The sequence below is a fragment of the Cucurbita moschata genome, unplaced genomic scaffold, assembly GCF_002738365.1.
Source record: "Cucurbita moschata cultivar Rifu unplaced genomic scaffold, Cmos_1.0 Cmo_Scf00095, whole genome shotgun sequence".
NCBI classification, from domain to species: Eukaryota; Viridiplantae; Streptophyta; class Magnoliopsida; order Cucurbitales; family Cucurbitaceae; genus Cucurbita; species Cucurbita moschata.
The window spans coordinates 323,851-345,749 of NW_019268611.1; the positions used below are offsets into that span (position 1 = coordinate 323,851).

General features: G+C 40.8%; 6 non-coding genes across 6 annotated transcripts; 2 read left to right on the forward strand and 4 right to left on the reverse strand.

Moving 5' to 3' along the window:
* Positions 1-17,213: 17,213 nt before the first annotated feature.
* On the reverse strand, positions 17,214-17,297 carry TRNAL-CAA. The gene has a single exon. It is a non-coding gene; the product is annotated as a tRNA-Leu (tRNA).
* A 517-nt stretch (positions 17,298-17,814) lies between these two features.
* Positions 17,815-17,890, forward strand: TRNAN-GUU. The gene has a single exon. It is a non-coding gene; the product is annotated as a tRNA-Asn (tRNA).
* A 365-nt stretch (positions 17,891-18,255) lies between these two features.
* TRNAL-CAA lies at positions 18,256-18,340 on the reverse strand. Its single transcript has one exon. It is a non-coding gene; the product is annotated as a tRNA-Leu (tRNA).
* Positions 18,341-20,133: 1,793 nt separating this feature from the next.
* Positions 20,134-20,217, reverse strand: TRNAL-CAA. The gene has a single exon. It is a non-coding gene; the product is annotated as a tRNA-Leu (tRNA).
* Positions 20,218-20,738: 521 nt separating this feature from the next.
* Positions 20,739-20,812, forward strand: TRNAN-GUU. Its single transcript has one exon. It is a non-coding gene; the product is annotated as a tRNA-Asn (tRNA).
* A 299-nt stretch (positions 20,813-21,111) lies between these two features.
* On the reverse strand, positions 21,112-21,195 carry TRNAL-CAA. The gene has a single exon. It is a non-coding gene; the product is annotated as a tRNA-Leu (tRNA).
* Positions 21,196-21,899: the final 704 nt, after the last annotated feature.

Consider the following 21,899-nt stretch of genomic DNA (forward strand, 5'->3'; position numbering starts at 1 on the left):
GTGAAGAAACATTTCTTACAAGGGTCTAAAAACCTCTCCTTAGTAGATGTGGTTTAATACCATGAGGGTGACAACGATACGTAACAAAAGAAAGCAGACAATATCAACTAATGTTGATCTTGGATTGTAACAAATGATTGGTTGGAATAGCTCAGTTGGTTAGAGCGTGTGGTTGTTCACCACAAGCTTGGAGGTTCAAGCCCTCTTTCTAGCAACTTAAACTTAAAGATATTCTAAAAAATAATGTTTTAACACTAGTGAGTCAACTGAAATGTCAGAAGTGGTGTATTGTTTTTTAAAATCTCTCTTGCTTGCTTAGAACGTCTCTTTAAAATCTCTCTCTCCCTCTCTTGCTTGCTTATAAGGTCTCTTTAAAATCTCTCTCTCCCTCTCTTGCTTGCTTATAAGGTCTCTTTAAAATCTCTCTCTCCCTCTCTTGCTTATCACGTCTCTTTAAAATCTCTCTTGCTTGCTTATAACGTCTCTTTAAAATCTCTCTCTCCCTCTTTTGCTTGCTTATAATGTCTCTTTAAAATCTCTCTTGCTTATCACGTCTCTTTAAAATCTCTCTTGCTTGCTTATAACGTCTCTTTAAAATCTCTCTCTCCCTCTCTTGCTTGCTTATAAAGCCATCTCTCTCCCACTCTCCCACCTAAGGTTTGAGCCATCTCTGAGCCATCTCTCTCCCATCTCTGAGCCATCTCTCTCTCCCATCTCTGACTTTGAGCCATCTCTCTCCCACTCTCTGACCCATCTCTCTCCCACTCTATGAGCCATCTCTCTCTCACACTTCTCTCTCCCACTCTATGAGCCATCTCTCTCACACTCTCACGCCATCTCTCTCTCCATACTTTGAGCCATCTCTCTCCCACTCTGCCACCCAAGGTTATATATTTGAGCCATCTCTCTCTTCCACTCTCCCACCCAGGTTATATACTTTGAGTCATCTCTCTCTCCCACTCTCCCACCCAAGTTTATATACTTTATTTCTCTTTCACACCCAAGGTTATATACTTTGAGCCATCTCTCTCCCACTCTCCCACCCAAAGTTATATACTTTGAGCCATCTCTCTCTCCCACCCGAGGTCTCTCCCACTCTCCCACCCGAGGTTGTATACTTTGAGCCATCTCTCTCTCCCACTCTCCCACCCAAGGTTATATAATTTGAGCCATCTCTCTCTCCCACTCTCCCACTCAAGGTTATATACTTTGAGCCGTTGTTGTTACTCTCTTGCTTGCTTACATAACGTCTCTTTAAACTCTCTCTCTGTCCTCGTTTTCTAAAACCTTCTTCTTAAATCGAGGCCAGAGGCTCGAGCATACATCGCTTGGCCGTAGGCGATGTAAGAACAAATTGGCTTAGCTCACTTGTCATTTGAAAGTGAGTGCCGCACAATCGCAAGTCTGCTGCCATCAAAAGTGCGATTGTGATAAGTGGTATCAGAGCTTTGTTAGCTCCGTGACATAGCAAAGACCGAAACTATGACGACGACAAAGTCGATACCCAAATCACAAGTCAACCGACTTACTTTAATAGAGGAGGAAATGTTGTTCCTCAAAGAAGTCCCTAACACCATCCGCTTCTTGGAAGAATGGGTGACAGAATTGAATGGAAAATTCGTACAAATCGACGCAATGGGCAATCGCCTGGATGGGTTGCCAATCGCAGAACTAATGTTTCGAGTGGCCTCGCTCGAAGAAAAAGTTGCTCCTACGAGCAGCTCAAGACCTTCTGGTAGCCCCAATAGCTCTATCACGCACAAGGAGAGACGTGGCAAAGAGTTCGATGTGCTATAAAATACCATGATGAGTTTGTTTAATGGATTAGCTGACGAATTTAGAACAACGATCGATGTCATCCAAGAAAAGATGGCCGATATGAACACCTGAATTGGAGTGACCATGAAAGCCGTGGAGAACGTCACGGCTGGGCAAGCTCATACAGGATCCAACAAACTGAAGTTTCCAGACCCCATACCCTTCAAAGGGAACCAGGACGCCAAAGAGTTGGAGAACTTCATCTTTGATGTCGAACAGTATTTCAAAGCCACAACGGCTTGTACCGACGACATAAAAGTGACAGTAGCCTCAATGCATCTCATAAACGATGCAAAACTTTGGTGGCGTACAAAGGTGCAAGACATCGAGAATGGATTGTGCACCATCGACTCGTGGGAAGACCTCAAGAGAGAGTTGAGGGACCAATTCTTTCCCAAAAACGTAGAACATATGGTAATGGAAAAACTAATAACCCTGAAACAAACTAGAAGCATAAGAGACTATGTCAGACAGTTCTCGACCCTGATGCTAGATATCAGGGGCACATCAGAGAAAAACAAGATATTTTTCTTTATAAATGGGTTACAACCGTGGGCCAAAACAAAAATACATGAGAAAAAGTTTCAAGATCTAGCTACTGCAATTGCCAGCGCCGAGAGACTCCTAGACTTTGGGAACGAAGCAAGTTTCTAAAGAAAAACGACACAGGCCCCAAACACTGGGGGCAAAACATATAGACCACTAGGTCATCGAAATGAAGGCCTCAATAGACTAAATGGAAGTAACAGCAGACCAAGAGAGTGGACAGATAGACCTCCTCAGAATAACCAAGCGGGGACGTCTCGAGGACCTTACCCTCAAAAGAACTACCCGACGACACCTTTACAATGCTTGTTGTGTAAAGGTCCCCACAGACTGTCCTACTGTCCTCATCGGGCCTCTCTCAGTGCACTCAAGTGTTCATTCAAGAGAGCAATGACACAGGAGTCGAGACTACGCTAGACAGGAGGGAAGATCAGGACAACCCCCGAATGGGGGCGCTTAAATTCTTATCAGGCCTCCAACAGAGGGTCGACCCAAAGGAGATAATAGAGAAAGGGCTCATGTTCGTAGATGCAACAATAAACTCCCGACCAAGCAAGAGCACCTTGATAGACTCAGGCGCAACCCACAACTTCATCGCCGACCAAAAAGCGCGAAGATTGGGACTCACCATAGAAAAGGACCCTGAAAAAATGAAAGCTGTCAACTCCGAGGCCTTGCCTATTGTGGGAGTTTCTAAAAGAGTCCCCTTCAAATTAAGGACCTCACAGGAGAAATGGATCTTGTCATGGTTCGCATGGATGACTTTGACGTGGTACTTGGGATGAACTTCCTCCTAGAACACAAAGTTATCCCAATGCCACTAGCGAAATGCTTGGTGATCACCGACCACAACCCCACAGTGATACCTGCAAGCACCAAGCAACCAGGTAATCTTAGAATGATCTCGGCCATTCAATTGAAAAGAGGACTCGAACGAGAGGAACCTACATTTATGGCTATACCCCTTATGGAAGAAATGACCACTGAAGAAACTGTTCCAAGCGAAATCAAGGATGTACTAGACAGTTATGCTGACATAATGCCAGAGAGCTTACTACAAGCACTACCACCTCGTCGAGGCATTGATCACGAAATTAAACTCCTCCCCGGGGTTATACCCCAAGCGAAGAACGCATACCGGATGGCTCCCCCTGAGTTAGCCGAATTGAGGAAACAACTAGATGAGTTGTTGACGGCAGGATTCATCCGCCCGGCAAAGGCACCTTACGGAGCCCCCGTACTATTTCAGAAAAAGAAGGATGGGACATTGCATCTGTGCATAGATTATAGAGCCTTAAACAAGGTGATGATACGCAACAAATACCCATTGCCGATAATATTCGATTTGTTTGACCAGCTTCACGGGGCCAAATACTTCACGAAGTTGGACTTACGATCAGGGTACAGGTACGTATCACCAAAGGGGACGAGCCCAAGACGACGTGTGCAACAAGATATGGGGCCTTTGAATTTCTGGTAGTTTGACAAATGCTCAGCTACATTTTGCACATTAATGAACCAAGTTTTCCACGAATACTTGGATCAGATCGTCGTAGTATACCTCGACTACATAGTTATATACGGTGCAAACCTGGAGGCTGCGGGCAAAGTCAGTTGTACGTTAAGAAAGAAAAATGTGTCTTCGCACAAACATGTATCAACTTCCTTGGACATGTCATCATTTGTGGACAGATCGGTATGGACAGCGATAAGATAAAAGCTATCCAAGAGCGAAAAATCCCTACTTCAGTATCCGATGTGCGTGATGGTGTTAATATAACACATGCGGAAGCAATTTGGATCTTAGGCACTCTTAGAACATCAATTATAGTAAATAACTAGCATGTTCATAAGTATTAAAACTCAAGGTGTTTGAGTACTAACCTTTTGTAGTTCAAATTCCTTTTTTCTAACGAACCGGTTTCGTACCACCACTAGTGTCTTCAACACTATTCTTCGGCATTAGAACGGGATTGTAGAGTCCGGTGAGTGACTAAACTTAGGAGGGATTTACTATATATGAAGAGAGAGTTTTTTTAGAGTTTTTCTCCAAGTTTTTAGTTCCATGTACTTTGATCATTCTATTTATAGAGTCATATTTGCATCTTCATGCAAATTTGAGATCACCAAATTTTGACACTCAAAATTCCACTCAAATGTTGCAAAGTTTGAATTAACCAAATTTTGACACTCAGAATTTCACTCAAATTTGTGGAGTTTATTTGTCAAGCATGCAAGTTAGGTTAAACCAAATTTTGACACCTCAAAATTCCACTAACTCAGACATGGATTTTTCCATTAAGTGAAGTCAGCATTTTGACTTTCTTAATTTTAATTTAACAATTAATTTGAATAATTAATTTCAAATTAAAGTAATATTAAATTATTAATTAAACTATTTAATTAATATTTAATATTAATTCAAATGCAAATCCCAATCAATTCCAACATAAAATATTTAAATTTTATTTAAATATCTTCTATTCTCTCTTTTGTTTAATTCGTAAATAAAACAAAAATGCGGTTAATTATATCGTATATATGTAGTGCATATTCTCTAATTTGAATTCGAACACTTCGAACTCACTCGTCACACTATTCTATGGTTTAGTCCGATATGAGCTAGCAGAGGGACCTAATGGACCTATAGATCATGGGCTCCAACGATCCAAGATTAACCGGTTAAACTCATTAACCTTGTTAACCAACATTCGTTAACTACTAGGACACTCCACTATAGCCTAGTAGTTGCACTCCCCTCACTATAGATATATTTCTGTCCATTTGATATAACCTCGATTAGAAAGTCGATCATTCACAAGTTGTTCGTAACTAGAGCTGGGTCAATTTACCGTTTTACCCCTAAAGTTACTTCTTGTACCTTAAGTTCCACTGATCCTGTAATGAACAATTGATTTGTGGTCCAACCACCAAACCGAATCCCTCTCGGGCCAATGAGAGGGTGGGGCCCCTTGTTCAAGACTTGGAGTCAGTACTTAAGAGAACAACCTCTCTACTATCCCTAAAATCGAGTAGGAGTGAATTCTATCTTGCACCCTATATCCCCAGCTATTCACCCAGTCTTACCCTGGGAGGCTCATTGAGTCAGCGAACTTGGGCTACTCTCACCCATGCAAATCTAAGGATAATTCTGAATAAACAAGAGTTCATAGTTAGCTCAGAATTAAGGTCGAGTTACCTAGGTCATCGAGTGAAAAAATCAGTCTCAACAGTAAACGGTATTATAAAGTGAGAGTGATTTTCTTCATGGTCCGATCTTATGCAATACTCATTGCATAGGATGCCCCCACTCACATGTCTCCACACGTACAATTTAGTGATCACATTGTTTATATCATATACAAAAGTGGGTTGCATCCATAGTGTCCCCGGGATAAGGTACTCAGCCTTATCCCTGTACTATAGATCATTTTGACTATATACTTGAACTTGAGCCACTCTTATGTCTCTACATATAGTTCAAGTAATCATACTATAGCTAGAGTATTCTTAGTTTATTGGATTTAGATTAATGATCGTAAAATTCACTTTATTCAATAACAATCTTTCGTGATTAAACATCCATAATAACTTTATTGAAAATAGAATATGTTTTTATTTTCAACTATGAGTTTAATGACATAAAACCCAACAAACTCCCACTTGGACTAAAACTCTAGTGGAGTTTTATAATGTTGAGTAGAGAGAAAGACATAAAGACAATAAACTAGGGCATCACGTACCCATGCATTTTCTCCCACTTGCCCTAGATTACATAACTCGTAGTCCTAGACTCACTAGGTGTCCTTCAAACACTTTAGCTATGAGGGGCTTTGTAAATGGATCAGCAATGTTGTGCTCTGAAGCTATCTTTGTGACGATCACATCTCCTCATTGCACTATCTCCCTTATGAGATGATATTTACGCTCAATATGTTTTCCTCGTTTTTGACTTCTTGGTTCTTTAGAATTCGCAACTACTCCACTATTATCACGATAAAGAGTGATAGGCAGATGCATGTTTGGAACAACTTCTAAATCAGTTAAGAACTTCCTAAGTCATACATATTCTTTCGCTGCTTCACAAGCATCAACATACTCTGCCTCCATGGTGGAATCAACAATGCAACCTTGCTTTATACTTCTCCATATTATTGCTCATCCATTCAGAGTGAAGTCAGTGTACCCTATAAGGATCAGATCCTTAGCATCGTACATTAGCATATAGTCCCTTGTTCTTCTAAGATACTTGAGGATATTCTTAACGGTAGTCTAATGAGCACGCCCCAAATTGGATTGATATCTGCTGACAATTTCCACAGCATAGCATATGTCGGGTCGGGTACATAGCATGACATACATCAGACTACCGATTGCTGATGCATAGGGAATGTGTCTCATTTCCTCAACTTATTGAGGTGTCTTAGAACTTTATTCCTTCGACAAATGAACTCCGTGCCGGAAAGATAATAATCCTTTCTTGGAGTCCTGCATCTTATATCGAATCAACATTTTGTTGATGTATGATGCCTGAGACAATGCTAGTGTTTTGTTCTTGCGATTCCCAACAATTTGGATTCCAAGAACAAATTGAGCCTCTCCCAAATCTTTCATTTGGAATTGTATCGCTAGCCAATGTTTAATGTCAGTCAGAAATCTCACATCATTCCCAATGAGTAGGATATCATCAACGTACAACACCATGAAAGCTACTGTAGAGTTGGCTATCTTTTTATGAACACAAGGTTCGTCAACATTCTATTTAAAGCCATAAGATTTGATCGCAGTATCAAACTTTATATTCCAGGATCGAGATGCTTGCTTCAACCCATAAATGAAACTATTAAGTTTGCAAACCCTTTGCTCGTGATCCTGTTCAATGAACCTCTCTGGTTGAGACATATATATACTCTCTTCAAGATTGTCGTTTAGAAAGGTTGTCTTAACATCCATTTGCCAAATTTCATAATCATAAAATGTGGCAATGGACAAGAGTATTCTAATCGATTTAAGCATAGCAATAGGAGAGAAGGTTTCTTCATAGTCCACCCCCTCTCTTTGGGTATAACCCTTTGCTTCAAGTTGAGCTTTAAAGGTCTGTACCTTACCGGTTTGGTCTCGTTTTCTCTTATAGATCCATTTGCAACCAATAGGTTTTACCCCATCTGGTTGATCTACAAGTTCCCAGACTGAATTGAAGTACATCGACTCTATTTCAAGATTCATGGCTTTGATCCACTGATCTCTATCTTCATCATTCATTGCCTGTTAATAGGTCAATGGATCCTCAATGTCATCATCAAGTATGATGACTTGTGTTTCTGTCAAACCCAAGTAACGATCGGGTTGAGTTATAACCCTCCCACTACGTCGAGAAATTCTCAACTCTTGAGAAGGATGTGATTGACCAGAAGTGCCAGCTCCATCAACAACTCTAGTTGAAGGACAAGCCTAATCAACAACTCTTATTTTTTTATCAGTAGCTTCTTTAGAAATCTCACTTTATACTAGTTTGCTGCGAGGTTGATGATTTCTTACGTGGACTTCCTCTAAGAATGTAGCGTTTGTTGATCTCTATTTTCTTGAGGGCCATAAAACAAACCACCTTTCGTCTCTTTGGGGTATCCTACGAATAGACATAATTTTGAACAATGTTCTAATTTCTTGAGGTTTTGCAACAACACATGTGCTGGACATCCCCAAATCCTGAAGTGACGTAAACTACCTTTACGCCCTTTCATAACTCATAAGGTGTTTTTGAAACACTCTTAGAAGGAACCATGTTCAAAATGTATGTAGCAGTCTCCACTACATATCCCCAAAACAGATCAGGTATTTGAGCCAAACTCGTCATAGACTGAACCATGTCTAACAGAGTTCTATTTCTCCTTTCTGATACACCATTCTGTTTAGGCATACCAGGGGCTGAGAGTTTAGACGTTATTCCATGTTTTATCATATAGTCCTGAAATCTTAAGTTCATATACTCTCCACCTTGATCTGATCGAAGTGTTTTAATAGTTTTACCTAATAGATTCTCAACCTCAGTCTTATACTCTTTAAACTTTTCAAGAGCTTTGGACTTGTGATGCATTAGATAAAGATAGTCATACCTTGAATAATCATCAATAAAACTGATGAAATATTCATACCCTCATTGTGCTTTGACATTCATTGGACCACAGAGATCTGTATCACGAGTTCTAAGGTTTCTTTGCTCTATAACCTTTTTCGAAAAATGATCGTTTAGTCATTTTATCCTCAAGACAAGATTATCTTCTAACTCATTTAGAAGTCCACTTTTAACCACTCTATCAATCCTATTGAGATTAATGTGGCCTAGTCTTAAGTGTCAGGCTCTATAACCTTTTAACCAATTCAATTCTATTGAGATTAATGTGGCCTAGTCTTAAGTGTCAGGCTCTATAACCTTTTTGGGAAAATGGTCGTTTCGTTATTTTACCCTAAAGACAAGATTGTCTTCTAACTCATTTAGAAGTCCTCTTTTAACTAGTCTCTCAATCCTATTGAGATTAATGTGACCTAGTCTTAAGTGCCAAAGATAGTGGCTGTTGAGTTTTATGTCCTAAAACTCAAAGTTTGTAAACAAAAACATATTCTATTATCAATAAAGTTATTATTGTTGTTTATTCAGTAAAAATTGTTATTGAATAAAGTAAACCTTACGATCATTAATCTAAATCCAATAAACTAAGAACACTCTGACTATAGTATGATTACTTGAACTATATGTAGAGACATAAGAGTGGATCAAGTTCAAGTATATATAATTAAAATGATTTATAGTATAAGGATAAGGCTGAGTACCTTATTCTGGGACACTATGGATGCGACCCACTTTTGTATATGATATAAACAATGTGATCACTAAATTGTACATGTGGAGACATGTGAGTTGGGGCGTCCTAAGCAATGAGTATTGCATAAGATCGGACCATGAAGAAAACCACTCTCACTTTATAATGTCGTTTACTGTTGAGACTAATTTTCTTTTCATTCGATAACCTAGGTAACTCGGTTTTAATCCTGAGCTAACCATGAACTCCTGTTTATTCGGAATTATCCTTAGATTTGCATGGGTGAGAGTGGCTCTAGTTCGCCGATTCATAGGCCTCCCATTTCAGGGGTAAGACTGGGTGAATGGCTGGGGACGTGGGGTGCAAGATGGAATTCACTCCTACCCACTTTTAAGGATAGAAGAGATGTAGTTCCCTTAAGCACTGACTCCGGTCTTGAACAAGGGGCCCCACCCTCTCATTAGCCTAAGAGGGATTTGGTTTACTGGTTGGACCACAAACCAATTGTTCATTAGAGGATCAGTGAGACATAAGGAACAAGAAGTAACTTTAGGGGTAAAACGGTGAATTGACCCAGCTCTAGTTACGAACAACCTCTGAAGGATCGACTTACTAATCATGGTTATATCAAATGGACAAAAATATATCTATAGTGAGGGGAGTGCAACTACTAGGCTATAGTGGAGTGTCCTAGTAGTTAACGAATGTTGGTGAACAAGGTTAATGAGTTTAACCGGTTAATCTTGGATCGTATGAGCCCATGATCTATAGGTCCATTAGGTCCCTCTGCTAGCTCATATCGAACTAAACCATAGAACAGTGTGATGAGTGAGTTCGAAGTGTTCGAATTCAAATTAGGGAATATGCACGACATATATACGATATATTTAACCGCATTTTTGTTTTATTTACGGATTAAACAAAAAAGAGAGGATCTGAGATTTAAATATCTTAATCAATTATGTGTCGAAATTGATTGGGATTGACATTTGAATTAATATTAAATATTAATTAAATAGTTTAATTAATCATTTAATGTTATTTTAATTTGAAATTCATTATTCAAATTAATTGTTGAATTAAAATGAAGAAAGTCAAAATGTTGACTTTATTTAATGGAAAAATCCATGTTAGTGGAATTTCGAGGTGTCAAAATTTGGTTCAACAAAACTTGCATGCTTGCCAAATAAACCTCACAAGTTTGAGTGTCAAAATTTGGTTAACTCAAACATGCATGCTTGCCACATAATCTCAAACATTTTAGTGGAATTTTAAGTGTCAAAATTTGGTGATCTCAAATTTGCATGAACATGCAAACATGACTCTTTAAATAGAGTGATCATGGTACATGGAAGGTCTTCTTCTTCTTGGTGAAAAACCTTGAGAAAAAACCTCTCACAAACACTCTCTTCACATATACAAAATTCCTCCCAAGTTTAGTCACTCACCGGATTCCACAATCCAGTTCTAAGGCCAGAGAATAGTGGAGAAGACACTAGTGGTGGTTCGAAACCGGTTCGTGAGAAAGAAGGAGTTTGAACAACAAAAGGTTAGTATCTAAACTCATTAAGTTTTAATACTTATGAACATGCTAGTTATTTACTATAATTGATGTTCTAAAAGTGCCTAAGATCCAAATTGCTTCCGCATGTGTTATATTAACACCATCCTATAATTGATGTTCTAAAAGTGCCTAAGATCCAAATTGCTTCCGCATGTGTTATATTAACACCATCATATAATTGATGTTCTAAAAGTGCCTAAGATCCAAATTGCTTCCGCATGTGTTATATTAACACCATCAGTGGCCTAGTCTTAAGTGTTAGGCTCTATAACCTTTTCCGGAAAACGGTAGTTTAGTCATTTTACCCTCAAGACAAGACTATCTTCTAACTCATTTAGAAGTCTTATTTTAACCAATCTCTCAATCCTATTGAGATTAATGTGGCCTAGTCTTAAGTGCCAAAGATAGTGGCCTAGTCTTAAGTGCCAGGTTCTATAACCTTTTTCGGAAAACGGTCATTTAGTCATTTTACCCTCAAGACAAGACTATCTTCTAATTCATTTAGAAGTCCTCTTTTAACCAATCTCTCAATCCTATTGAGATTAATGTGACCTAGTCGTAAGTGCCAAAGATAGTGGCCTAGTCTTAAGTGCAAGAAAGTTCTCTCAATCCTATTTTGATTAATGTGGCCAAGTCTCAAGTGCGTTCTCTCAATCCTATTGAGATTAATGTGGCCTAGTCTTAAGTGCCAAAGATAGTGGCCTAGTCTTAAGTGCAAGAAAGTCCTCTCAATCCTATTGAGATTAATGTGGCCTAGTCTCAAGTGCGTCCTCTCAATCCTATTGAGATTAATGTGGCCTAGTCTTAAGTGCAAAAGATACTAGCCTATCTCAATCCATTAATGTGGCCTAGTCTTAAGTGCCAAAGATACTGGCCTAGTCTTAAGTGCAACGGTCATTTAGTCATTTTACCCTCAAGATAAGATTATCTTCTAACTCATTTAGAAGTCCTCTTCCTCTTTTAACCAATCTCTCAATCCTATTGAGATTAATGTGGCCTAGTCTGAAGTGCAACGGTCATTTAGTCATTTTACCCTCAAGACAAGATTATCTTCTAACTCATTTAGAAGTTCTCTTCCTCTTTTAACCAATCTCTCAATCCTATTGAGATTAATGTGGCCTAGTCTTAAGTGCAAGGGTCGTTGTCATTTAGTCATTTACAAGACAAGATTATCTTCTAACACACTTAGAAGTCCTCTTCCTCTTTTAACCAATCTCTCAATCCTATTGAGATTAACGTGGCCTAGTCTTAAGTGCAAGGGTCGTTTAGTCATTTTACCCTACCCATCTCTCAATCGTATTGAGGTTAATGTGGCCTAGTCTAAAGTGTCAAAGATAGTGGCCCAATCTCTCAATCCTATTGAGATTAATGTGGACTAGTCTTAAGTGCAACAGTCGTTCTTCCTCTTTTAACCAATCTCTCAATTCTATTGAGATTAATGTGGTCTAGTCTTAAGTGCAAGGGTCATTTAGTCATTTTACCCTACCCATCTCTCAATCGTATTGAGGTTAATGTGGCCTAGTCTTAAGTGCAAGGGTCGTTTAGTCATTTTACCCTACCCATCTCTCAATCGTATTGAGGTTAATGTGGCATAGTCTAAAGTGTCAAAGATAGTGGCATTTTACCCTACCCATCTCTTAATCGTATTGAGGTTAATGTGGGCTATCTCAATCCTATTGAGATTAATGTGGCCTAGTCTTAAGATAGTGGCCCAATCTCTCAATCCTATTGAGATTAATGTGGACTAGTCTTAAGTGCAACGGTCGTTCTTTCTCTTTTAACCAATCTCTCAATCCTATTGAGCTTAATGTGGCCTAGTCTTAAATGTCAAAGATAGTGGCCCAATCTCTCAATCCTATTGAGATTAATGTGGACTAGTCTTAAGTGCAACAGTTGTTCTTCCTCTTTTAACCAATCTCTCAATCCTATTGAGCTTAATGTGGCCTAGTCTTAAGTGCAAGGGTCGTTTAGTCATTTTACCCTACCCATCTCTCAATCGTATTGAGATTAATGTGGCCTAGTCTAAAGTGTCAAAGATAGTCTCTCAATCCTATTGAGATTAATGTGGACTAGTCTTAAGTGCAACGGTCGTTTAGTCATTTTACCCTCAAGACAAGATTATCTTCTAACTCAGTTAGAAGTCCTATGACCTAGTCTTTAGTCATTTTATGAAAATTTTACTCTACCCATCTCTCAATCGTATTGAGGTTAATTTGGCCAAGTCTAAAATGTCAAAGATTTAGAAGTCCATTTTACCCTACCCATCTCTCAATCGTATTGAGGTTAATGTGGCCTATCTCAATCCTATTGAGATTAATGTGGCCTAGTCTTAAGTGCAAGGGTCGTTTAGTCATTTTGTGGCCTAGTCATAAGTGCAAGGGTCGTTTAGTCATTTTACCCTACCCATCTCTCAATCGTATTGAGGTTAATGTGGCCTATCTCAATCCTATTGAGATTAATGTGGCCTAGTTTTAAGTGCAAGGGTCGTTTAGTCATTTTACCCTACCCATCTCTGAATCGTATTGAGGTTAATGTGGCCTAGTCTAAAGTGTCAAAGATAGTCTCTCAATCCTATTGAGATTAATGTAGACTAGTCTTAAGTGCAACGGAGATAGTCTCTCAATCCTATTGAGATTAATGTGGACTAGTCTTAAGTGCAACGGAGATAGTCTCTCAATCCTATTGAGATTAATGTGGACTAGTCTTAAGTGCAACGGAGATAGTCTCTCAATCCTATTGAGATTAATGTGGACTAGTCTTAAGTGCAACGGAGATAGTCTCTCAATCCTATTGAGATTAATGTGGACTAGTCTTAAGTGCAACGCTCATCGTATTGAGGTTAATGTGGCCTAGTCTTAAGTGCATGTGGCCTATCTCAATCCTATTGAGATTAATGTGGCCTAGTCTTAAGTGCAAGGGTCGTTTAGTCATTTTACCCTACCATTCTCTGAATCGTATTGAGGTTAATGTGGCCTAGTCTAAAGTGTCAAAGATAGTCTCTCAATCCTATTGAGATTAATGTGGACTAGTCTTAAGTGCAACGGAGATAGTCTCTCAATCCTATTGAGATTAATGTGGACTAGTCTTAAGTGCAACGGAGATAGTCTCTCAATCCTATTGAGATTAATGTGGACTAGTCTTAAGTGCAACGGAGATAGTCTCTCAATCCTATTGAGATTAATGTGGACTAGTCTTAAGTGCAACGGAGATAGTCTCTCAATTCTATTGAGATTAATGTGGAATAGTCTTATGTGCAACGGTCATCGATTGAGGTTAATGTGGCCTAGTCTTAAGTGCATGTGGCCTATCTCAATCCTATTGAGATTAATGTGGCCTAGTCTTAAGTGCAAGGGTCGTTTAGTCATTTTACCCTACCCATCTCTGAATCGTATTGAGGTTAATGTGGCCTAGTCTAAAGTGTCAAATATAGTCTCTCAATCCTATTGAGATTAATGTGGACTAGTCTTAAGTGCAACGAAGATAGTCTCTCAATCTTATTGAGATTAATGTGGACTAGTCTTAAGTGCAACGGAGATAGTCTCTCAATCCTATTGAGATTAATGTGGACTAGTCTTAAGTGCAACGGAGATAGTCTCTCAATCCTATTGAGATTAATGTGGACTAGTCTTAAGTGCAACGGAGATAGTCTCTCAATCCTATTGAGATTAATGTGGACTAGTCTTAAGTGCAACGGAGATAGTCTCTCAATCCTATTGAGATTAATGTGGACTAGTCTTAAGTGCAACGAAGATAGTCTCTAACGGTCGTTTAGTCATCGTTTAGTCATTTTACGCTCAAGACAAGATTCTTTAGTCATTTTCTACCTAGTCGTCATTTTACGCTCAAGACAAGATAATGGTCGTTTAGTCATCTTACCCTCAAGACAAGATTATCTTCTAACTCAGTTAGAAGTCCTGTGACCTAGTCTTTAGTCATTTTAAGATTTACCCGTTTAGTCATTTTTACCCTACTCATCTCTCAATCTTATTGAGGTTAATGTGGCCAAGTCTAAGTCCTGTGACCCTACCCATCTCTCAATCTTATTGAGGTTAATGTGGCCAAGTCTAAGTCCTGTGACCCTACCCATCTCTCAATCTTATTGAGGTTAATGTGGCCAAGTCTAAGTCCCGTGACCTAGTCTCTAGTCATTGGCCTCCTGTGACCCTACCCATCTCTCAATCTTATTGAGGTTAATGTGGCCAAGTCTAAGTCCCGTGACGTGACCTAGTCTCTAGTCATTGGCCTCCTTCTAGTCATTGGCCTCCTATTAAGTAGTTATTGAGGTTAATGTGGCCAAGTCTAAGTCCTGTGACCCTAATGTGGCCAAGTCTAAGTCCTGTGACCCTACTGCCAAGTCTAAGTCCTGTGACCCTACCCATCTCTCAATCTTATTGAGGTTAATGTGGGCAAGTCGAAGTCCTAAGTCCTGTGACCCTACCCATCTCTCAATCTTATTGAGGTTAATGTGGCCAAGTTGAAGTCCTAAGTCCTGTGACCCTACCCATCTCTCAATCTTATTTAGGTTAATGTGGCCAAGTCTAAGTCCTAAGTCCTGTGACTCTACCCATCTCTCAATCTTATTGAGGTTAATGTGGCCAAGTCTAAGTCCTAAGTCCTGTGACCCTACCCATCTCTCAATCTTATTGAGGTTAATGTGGCCAAGTCTAAGTCCTAAGTCCTGTGACCCTACCCATCTCTCAATCTTATTGAGGTTAATGTGGCCAAGTCTAAGTCCCGTGACGTGACCTAGTCTCTAGTCATTGGCCTCCTATTAAGTAGTTATTGAGGTTAATGTGGCCAAGTCTAAGTTCTGTGACCCTAATGTGGCCAAGTCTAAGTTCTATGACCCTACTGCCAAGTCTAAGTCCTGTGACCCTACCCATCTCTCAATCTTATTGAGGTTAATGTGGCCAAGTCGAAGTCCTAAGTCCTATGACCCTACCCATCTCTCAATCTTATTGAGGTTAATGTGGCCAAGTCTAAGTCCTGTGACCCTACCCATCTCTCAATCTTATTGAGGTTAATGTGGCCAAGTCGAAGTCCTAAGTCCTGTGACCCTACCCATCTCTCAATCTTATTGAGGTTAATGTGGCCAAGTCGAAGTCCTAAGTCCTGTGACCCTACCCATCTCTCAATCTTATTGAGGTTAATGTGGCCAAGTCGAAGTCCTAAGTCCTGTGACCCTACCCATCTCTCAATCTTATTAAGGTTAATGTGGCCAAGTCTAAGTCCTGTGACCCTACTGCCAAGTCTAAGTCCTGTGACCCTACCCATCTCTCAATCTTATTGAGGTTAATGTGGCAAGTCTAAGTCCTGTGACCCTACCCATCCATCTCTCAATCTTATTGAGGTTAATGTGGCAAGTCTAAGTCTTGTGACCCTACCCATCTCTCAATCTTATTGAGGTTAATGTGGCCAAATGAAAGTCCTAAGTCCTGTGACCCTACCCATCCATCTCTCAATCTTATTGAGGTTAATGTGGCAAGTCTAAGTCCTGTGACCCTACCCATCTCTCAATCTTATTGAGGTTAATGTGGCAAGTCTAAGTCTTGTGACCTTACCCATCTCTCAATCTTATTGAGGTTAATGTGGGAAGTCTAAGTCTTGTGACCCTACCCATCTCTCAATCTTATTGAGGTTAATGTGGGAAGTCTAAGTCTTGTGACCCTACCCATCTCTCAATCTTATTGAGGTTAATGTGGGAAGTCTAAGTCTTGTGACCCTACCCATCTCTCAATCTTATTGAGGTTAATGTGGGAAGTCTAAGTCCTGTAACCCTACATCTCTCAATCTTATTGAGGTTAATGTGGGAAGTCTAAGTCCTGTGACCCTACCCATCTCTAAGTCTAAGTCCTGTGACCCTACATCTCTCAATCTTATTGAGGTTACTACCCGAAGTCTAAGTCCTGTGACCCTACCCATCTCTCAATCTTATTGAGGTTACTACCCGAAGTCTAAGTCCTGTGACCCTACCCATCTCTCAATCTTATTGAGGTTACTACCCGAAGTCTAAGTCCTGTGACCCTACCCATCTCTCAATCTTATTGAGGTTACTACCCGAAGTCTAAGTCCTGTGACCCTACCCATCTCTCAATCTTATTGAGGTTACTACCCGAAGTCTAAGTCCTGTGACCCTACCCATCTCTCAATCTTATTGAGGTTACTACCCGAAGTCTAAGTCCTGTGACCCTACCCATCTCTCAATCTTATTGAGGTTACTACCCGAAGTCTAAGTTCTGTGACCCTACCCCATCTCTCAATCTTATTAAGGTTACTACCCATCTCTCGATCTTATTGAGGTTAATGTGGCAAGTCTAAGTCCTGTGACCTAGTCTCTAGTCATTTTTACCCTACCCATCTCTCACCTATAGTCATTTTTACCCTACCCATCTCTCACCTAAATCCCACAACAACAGTAGTAGATTTAATCCACTTTTGCGCACATTTTGCCTAACAAAAATATAAGATGTCAGAAGTGGGATTTGAACCCACGCCCTCTTACGAGGACCAGAACTTGAGTCTGGCCCCTTAAACCACTCGGCCATCCTAACTGCTAATGGTATGTTCCTGGATTGGTTTGGGAGGGGAGTTTAGCATTCCGTATATGGGTGTGTAAATGTCATCATAGTAGACGCGTTTTAAAACTGCGAGGCTAACGACGATACGTAACGGATTAAAATAGATAATATCTACTAATTGTTTCATAGAGGAATGAAACAATCCTAATTAGCGGCAAAAACCTTTCTCTAATAGGCGCGCTTTAAAACTGTGAGGCTAATGGCAATACCTAATGGAAAAAAATTGACAATGTCTACTAGCGGTGCGCTTGGACTTTTACGAATGATATCAGAGCTAGTCACCAGACGATGCGCAAGTGAGGACGCTTGGTCCTCAAAAGGGGTGGATAGATCCCATATCAATTGGAGAGGTGAAGAAACATTTCTTACAAGGGTCGGATAACCTCTCCTTAGTAGATGCGGTTTAAAACCGTGAGGGTGACAACGATACGTAACGAACGAAAGCAGACAATATCAACTATTGATGGCCTTGGATTGTAACAAATGATTGGCTGGAATAGCTCAGTTGGTTAGAGCGTGTGGCTGTTAACCACAAGGTCGGAGGTTCAAGCCCCCTCCTTCTAGCGAACCCAATGATGCATACACTAACCTTCTGGTTCAAATTTGATTAGAGCGTTTGGCCCTTAACCACAAGGTTGGATGTTCTCAAGCCCTCCTTCTACTACCCTCCTTCTAGGGAACCTAATGATGCATACTTTATTATAGTTGGTGTTGGGGCTTCTTTCTAGTATATATTTTCAATCAACTTCGGTTTGTGACGTGTAAGAGAGCTAACTCGAACATCGAGATATTCTAAAAAATCATGTTTTATGGTAGGTAGGAAGTTCTTATCATTCGATAAATAGTGATGCTTTCGGCCCAAAGCCCACCATAGTAGTAGTAGTAGATTTAATCCACTTTGGCTCACATTTTACCTCACAATTATATGAGATGTCAAAAGTGGGATTTGAAACCCACGCCCTCTTATGAGGACCAGAACTTGAATCTGGCGCCTTAGACCACTCGGCCATCCTGACTGCTAATGGTGTGTTCCCAGATTGGTTTTGGAGGGGAGTTTAGCATTCCGAATATAGGTGTGTAAATGTCATCATAGTAGACGCGTTTTCAGAGCTAGTCACCAGGCGATGCGCCAATGAGAACGCTTGGCCCTCAAAAGGGGTGGATTGTGAGATCCCATATTGATTGGAGAGGTGAAGAAACATTTCTTACAATGGTTGGATAACCTTTTCTTAGTCGATGCGGTTTAAAATCGTGAGGGTGACAGCGATACGTAACGAACGAAAGCAGACAGGATCAACTACTGGTGGCCTTGGATTATATATCAAATGATTGGTTGGTGGCCTTGGATTATATCAAATGATTGGTTGGAATAGCTTAGTTGATTAGAGCGTTTGTGGCTGTTAACCACAAGGTTGGAGGTTCAAGCCCTCTTTCTGGCGAACCCAATGATGCATACTTTATTATAGTGGGTGTTTGTGCTTCTTTCTAGTATATATTTTCAATCAACTTCTGTTTGTGACGTGTAAGAGAGCTAACTCGAACTTCGAGATATTCTAAAAAATCATGTTTTATGGTAGATAGGAAGTTCATATCATTCGATAAACAATGAGATGCTTTCGACCCGAAGCCGCACGCCCTCTTATCATGTTTTATGGTAGGTAGGAAGTTCTTATCATTTGAAAAAAGAATGATGCTTTCAGCCCGGTGTCACGGTCCTACATTCTTGACCGTGCGGCGTCGTGATCTATACATGCTCACGACCAGCCTTAAGGGGAATTAAGCCCCATTATATTTTTCGCCCCGGCTTTGTGGCTTCGTCGGACCTTAGGCGAGGTTTGCCTTCGCCAATCAAACATCGCTTGTGCGGAATCCAAGCTTGTTCAACCACACACGCCGCCTGTGCGTGTATGTTCAATCATCTGCGACACATCCGACTTGCCTCTATGCTAGGCCAACCCATTCGGCTCGACCTTGCCTCTGCTCGGGCCAAGGTCTCTCAATACAACGTCGCATCTCATCTTGCCACCTCGATCCCCATCGACAGGGTCCATATGTCTTGACGCCATCCCGAGTCTCGGGATGTCGTCGCTCATCATAACTCGTTCGGTCATGCCATCGAGAATGGGCACACTCGTCTCGGCACGCTCGCCCACACTGCGACACCACGTATGTGCCACAGGGCCCGGGGTGGTGGAGAGCTAACACCATGGTACCCCTATAGTACATTTTGAGCCATTTTTCGTGAGGTGTCATATGGTGTCGTGCATTGTCCGTCCAATGTCCGATTGACACCAAACTTGGCGAGCATTCATATTTCATATGGACGGACTTAACTCCCGAACCGCATGACCAAATTCCTTCCGAAACCTCGACTTTTGAGGTTAAGGCCCGGGGCCCTACCCGGCCCTTCATGTCTATGCTGATGTCTCAACATGTCTTCAATGCCCACTTTGCGTGGTGGTGGTGTGTTGGATGATGCATCGTCCTCCTCAATCGCATCATGGCATTCTTCTACGTTGGCCCGCATATGGCCGGATGGGCGTCTCTTGAGGGACGCCCCTTTGCTTGTGTCATGGCGTGAGGGTCACCAACCTACTCTCTTTCATAGTAAGGTTGTGACATTCTCCCCCACTTAACTTAGTCATCGTTCTCGATGACTTACTCAGGTCACAATCATATTGCGGATTGTGACACCCGGCTCGCATTTTGCCTCACAATTATATGAGATGTCAGAAGTGGGATTTGAACCCACGCGCCCTCTTACGGATTGTGACACCCGGCTCGCATTTTGCCTCACAATTATATGAGATGTCAGAAGTGGGATTTGAACTCACGCCCTCTTACGAGGAACAGAACTTGAGCCTGGCGCCTTAGACCACTCGGCCATCCTGACTGCTAATGGTGTATTCTTGGATTGGTTTGGGCGGGGAGTTTAGCATTCCGTATATGGGTGTGTAAATGTCATCATAGTAGACGCGTTTTAAAACTGCGAGGTTAACGACGATACGTAATGGATTAAAATAGATAATATCTACTAATTATTTGACAGAGGAACGAAACAATCCTAATAAGCGGCGAAAACCTTTCTCTGATAGGCGCGCTTTAAAACTGTGAGGCTAATGGCAATACCTAATGGAAAAAAATTGACAATGTCTGCTAGCAGTGCGCTTGGACTTTTACGAATGATATCAGAGCTAGTCAGTAGGCGATGCGCCAGTGAGAACGTTTGGCCCTCAAAAGGGGTGGATTGTGAGATCCCATATCAATTGGAGAGGTGAAGAAACATTTCTTACAAGGGTAGGATAACCTCTCCTTAGCAGATGCAGTTTAAAACCGTGAGGGTGACAGCGATACGTAACGAACGAAAGCAGACAATATCAACTATTGGTGGCCTTGGATTGTAACAAATGATTTGCTGGAATAGCTCAGTTGGTTAGAGCGTGTGGCTGTTAACCACAAGGTCGGAGGTTCAAGCCCTCCTTTTAGCGGACACAATGAAGTATACATTATTATAATGGGTGTTTGTGCTTTCCCTCTAGTATATATTTTCAATCAACTTCGGTTTGTGACGTGTAAGAGAACTAACTCGAACTATAAGATATTCTAAAAAAAATCATGTTTTGACACTTTTAAAAAAGGACTCACGAGTCAACTAATGTCCACCATGGTACGAAGTTCTTATCATTCGATAAACAATGATGCTTTCGACACAAAGCCTCGCGAACAAGAGTAGTTATAGTAGATTTAATCCACTTTGGCTCGCATTTTGCCTCACAATAATATGAGATGTCAGAAGTGGGATTTGAACCCACACCCTCTTACAAGGACCAAAACTTGAGTCTGGCGCCTTAGACCACTCGGCCATCCTGACTGTTAATGCTGTGTTCCCGGATTGGTTTGGGAGGGGAGTTTAGCATTCCGTATATGGGTGTGTAAATGTCATCATAGTAGACGCGTTTTAAAACTGTGAGGCTGACGACGATACGTAACGGATTAAAATAGATAATATCTACTAATTGTTGGATAGAGGAACGAAACAATCCTAATAAGCGGGAAAAACCTTTCTCTAATAGGCGCGTTTTAAAACTGTGAGGCTGATGGCAATACGTAATGGGAAAAAATGGACAATGTGTGCTAGCAGTGCGCTTAGACTTTTACGAATGATATCAAAGCTAGTCACCAGGCGATGCGCCAATGAGGATGCTTGGCCCTCAAAAGGGGTGGATTGTTAGATCCCATATTGATTGGAGAGGTGAAGAAACATTTCTTACAAGGGTCAGATAACCTCTTCTTAGTAGATGCGGCAAAAGGGGTGGATTGTGAGATCCCATATTGATTGGAGAGGTTAAGAAACATTTCTTACAAGGGTCGGATAACCTCTTCTTAGTAGATGCGGTTTAAAACCGTGAGGGTGACAGCGATACATAACGAATGAAAGCAGATAATATCAACTACTGGTGGCCTTGGATTATAACAAATGATTGGTTGGAATAGCTTAGTTGATTAGAGCGTGTGGCTATTAACCACAAGGTTGGTGGTTCAAGCCCTCTTTCAAGCAAACCCAATGATGCTTAC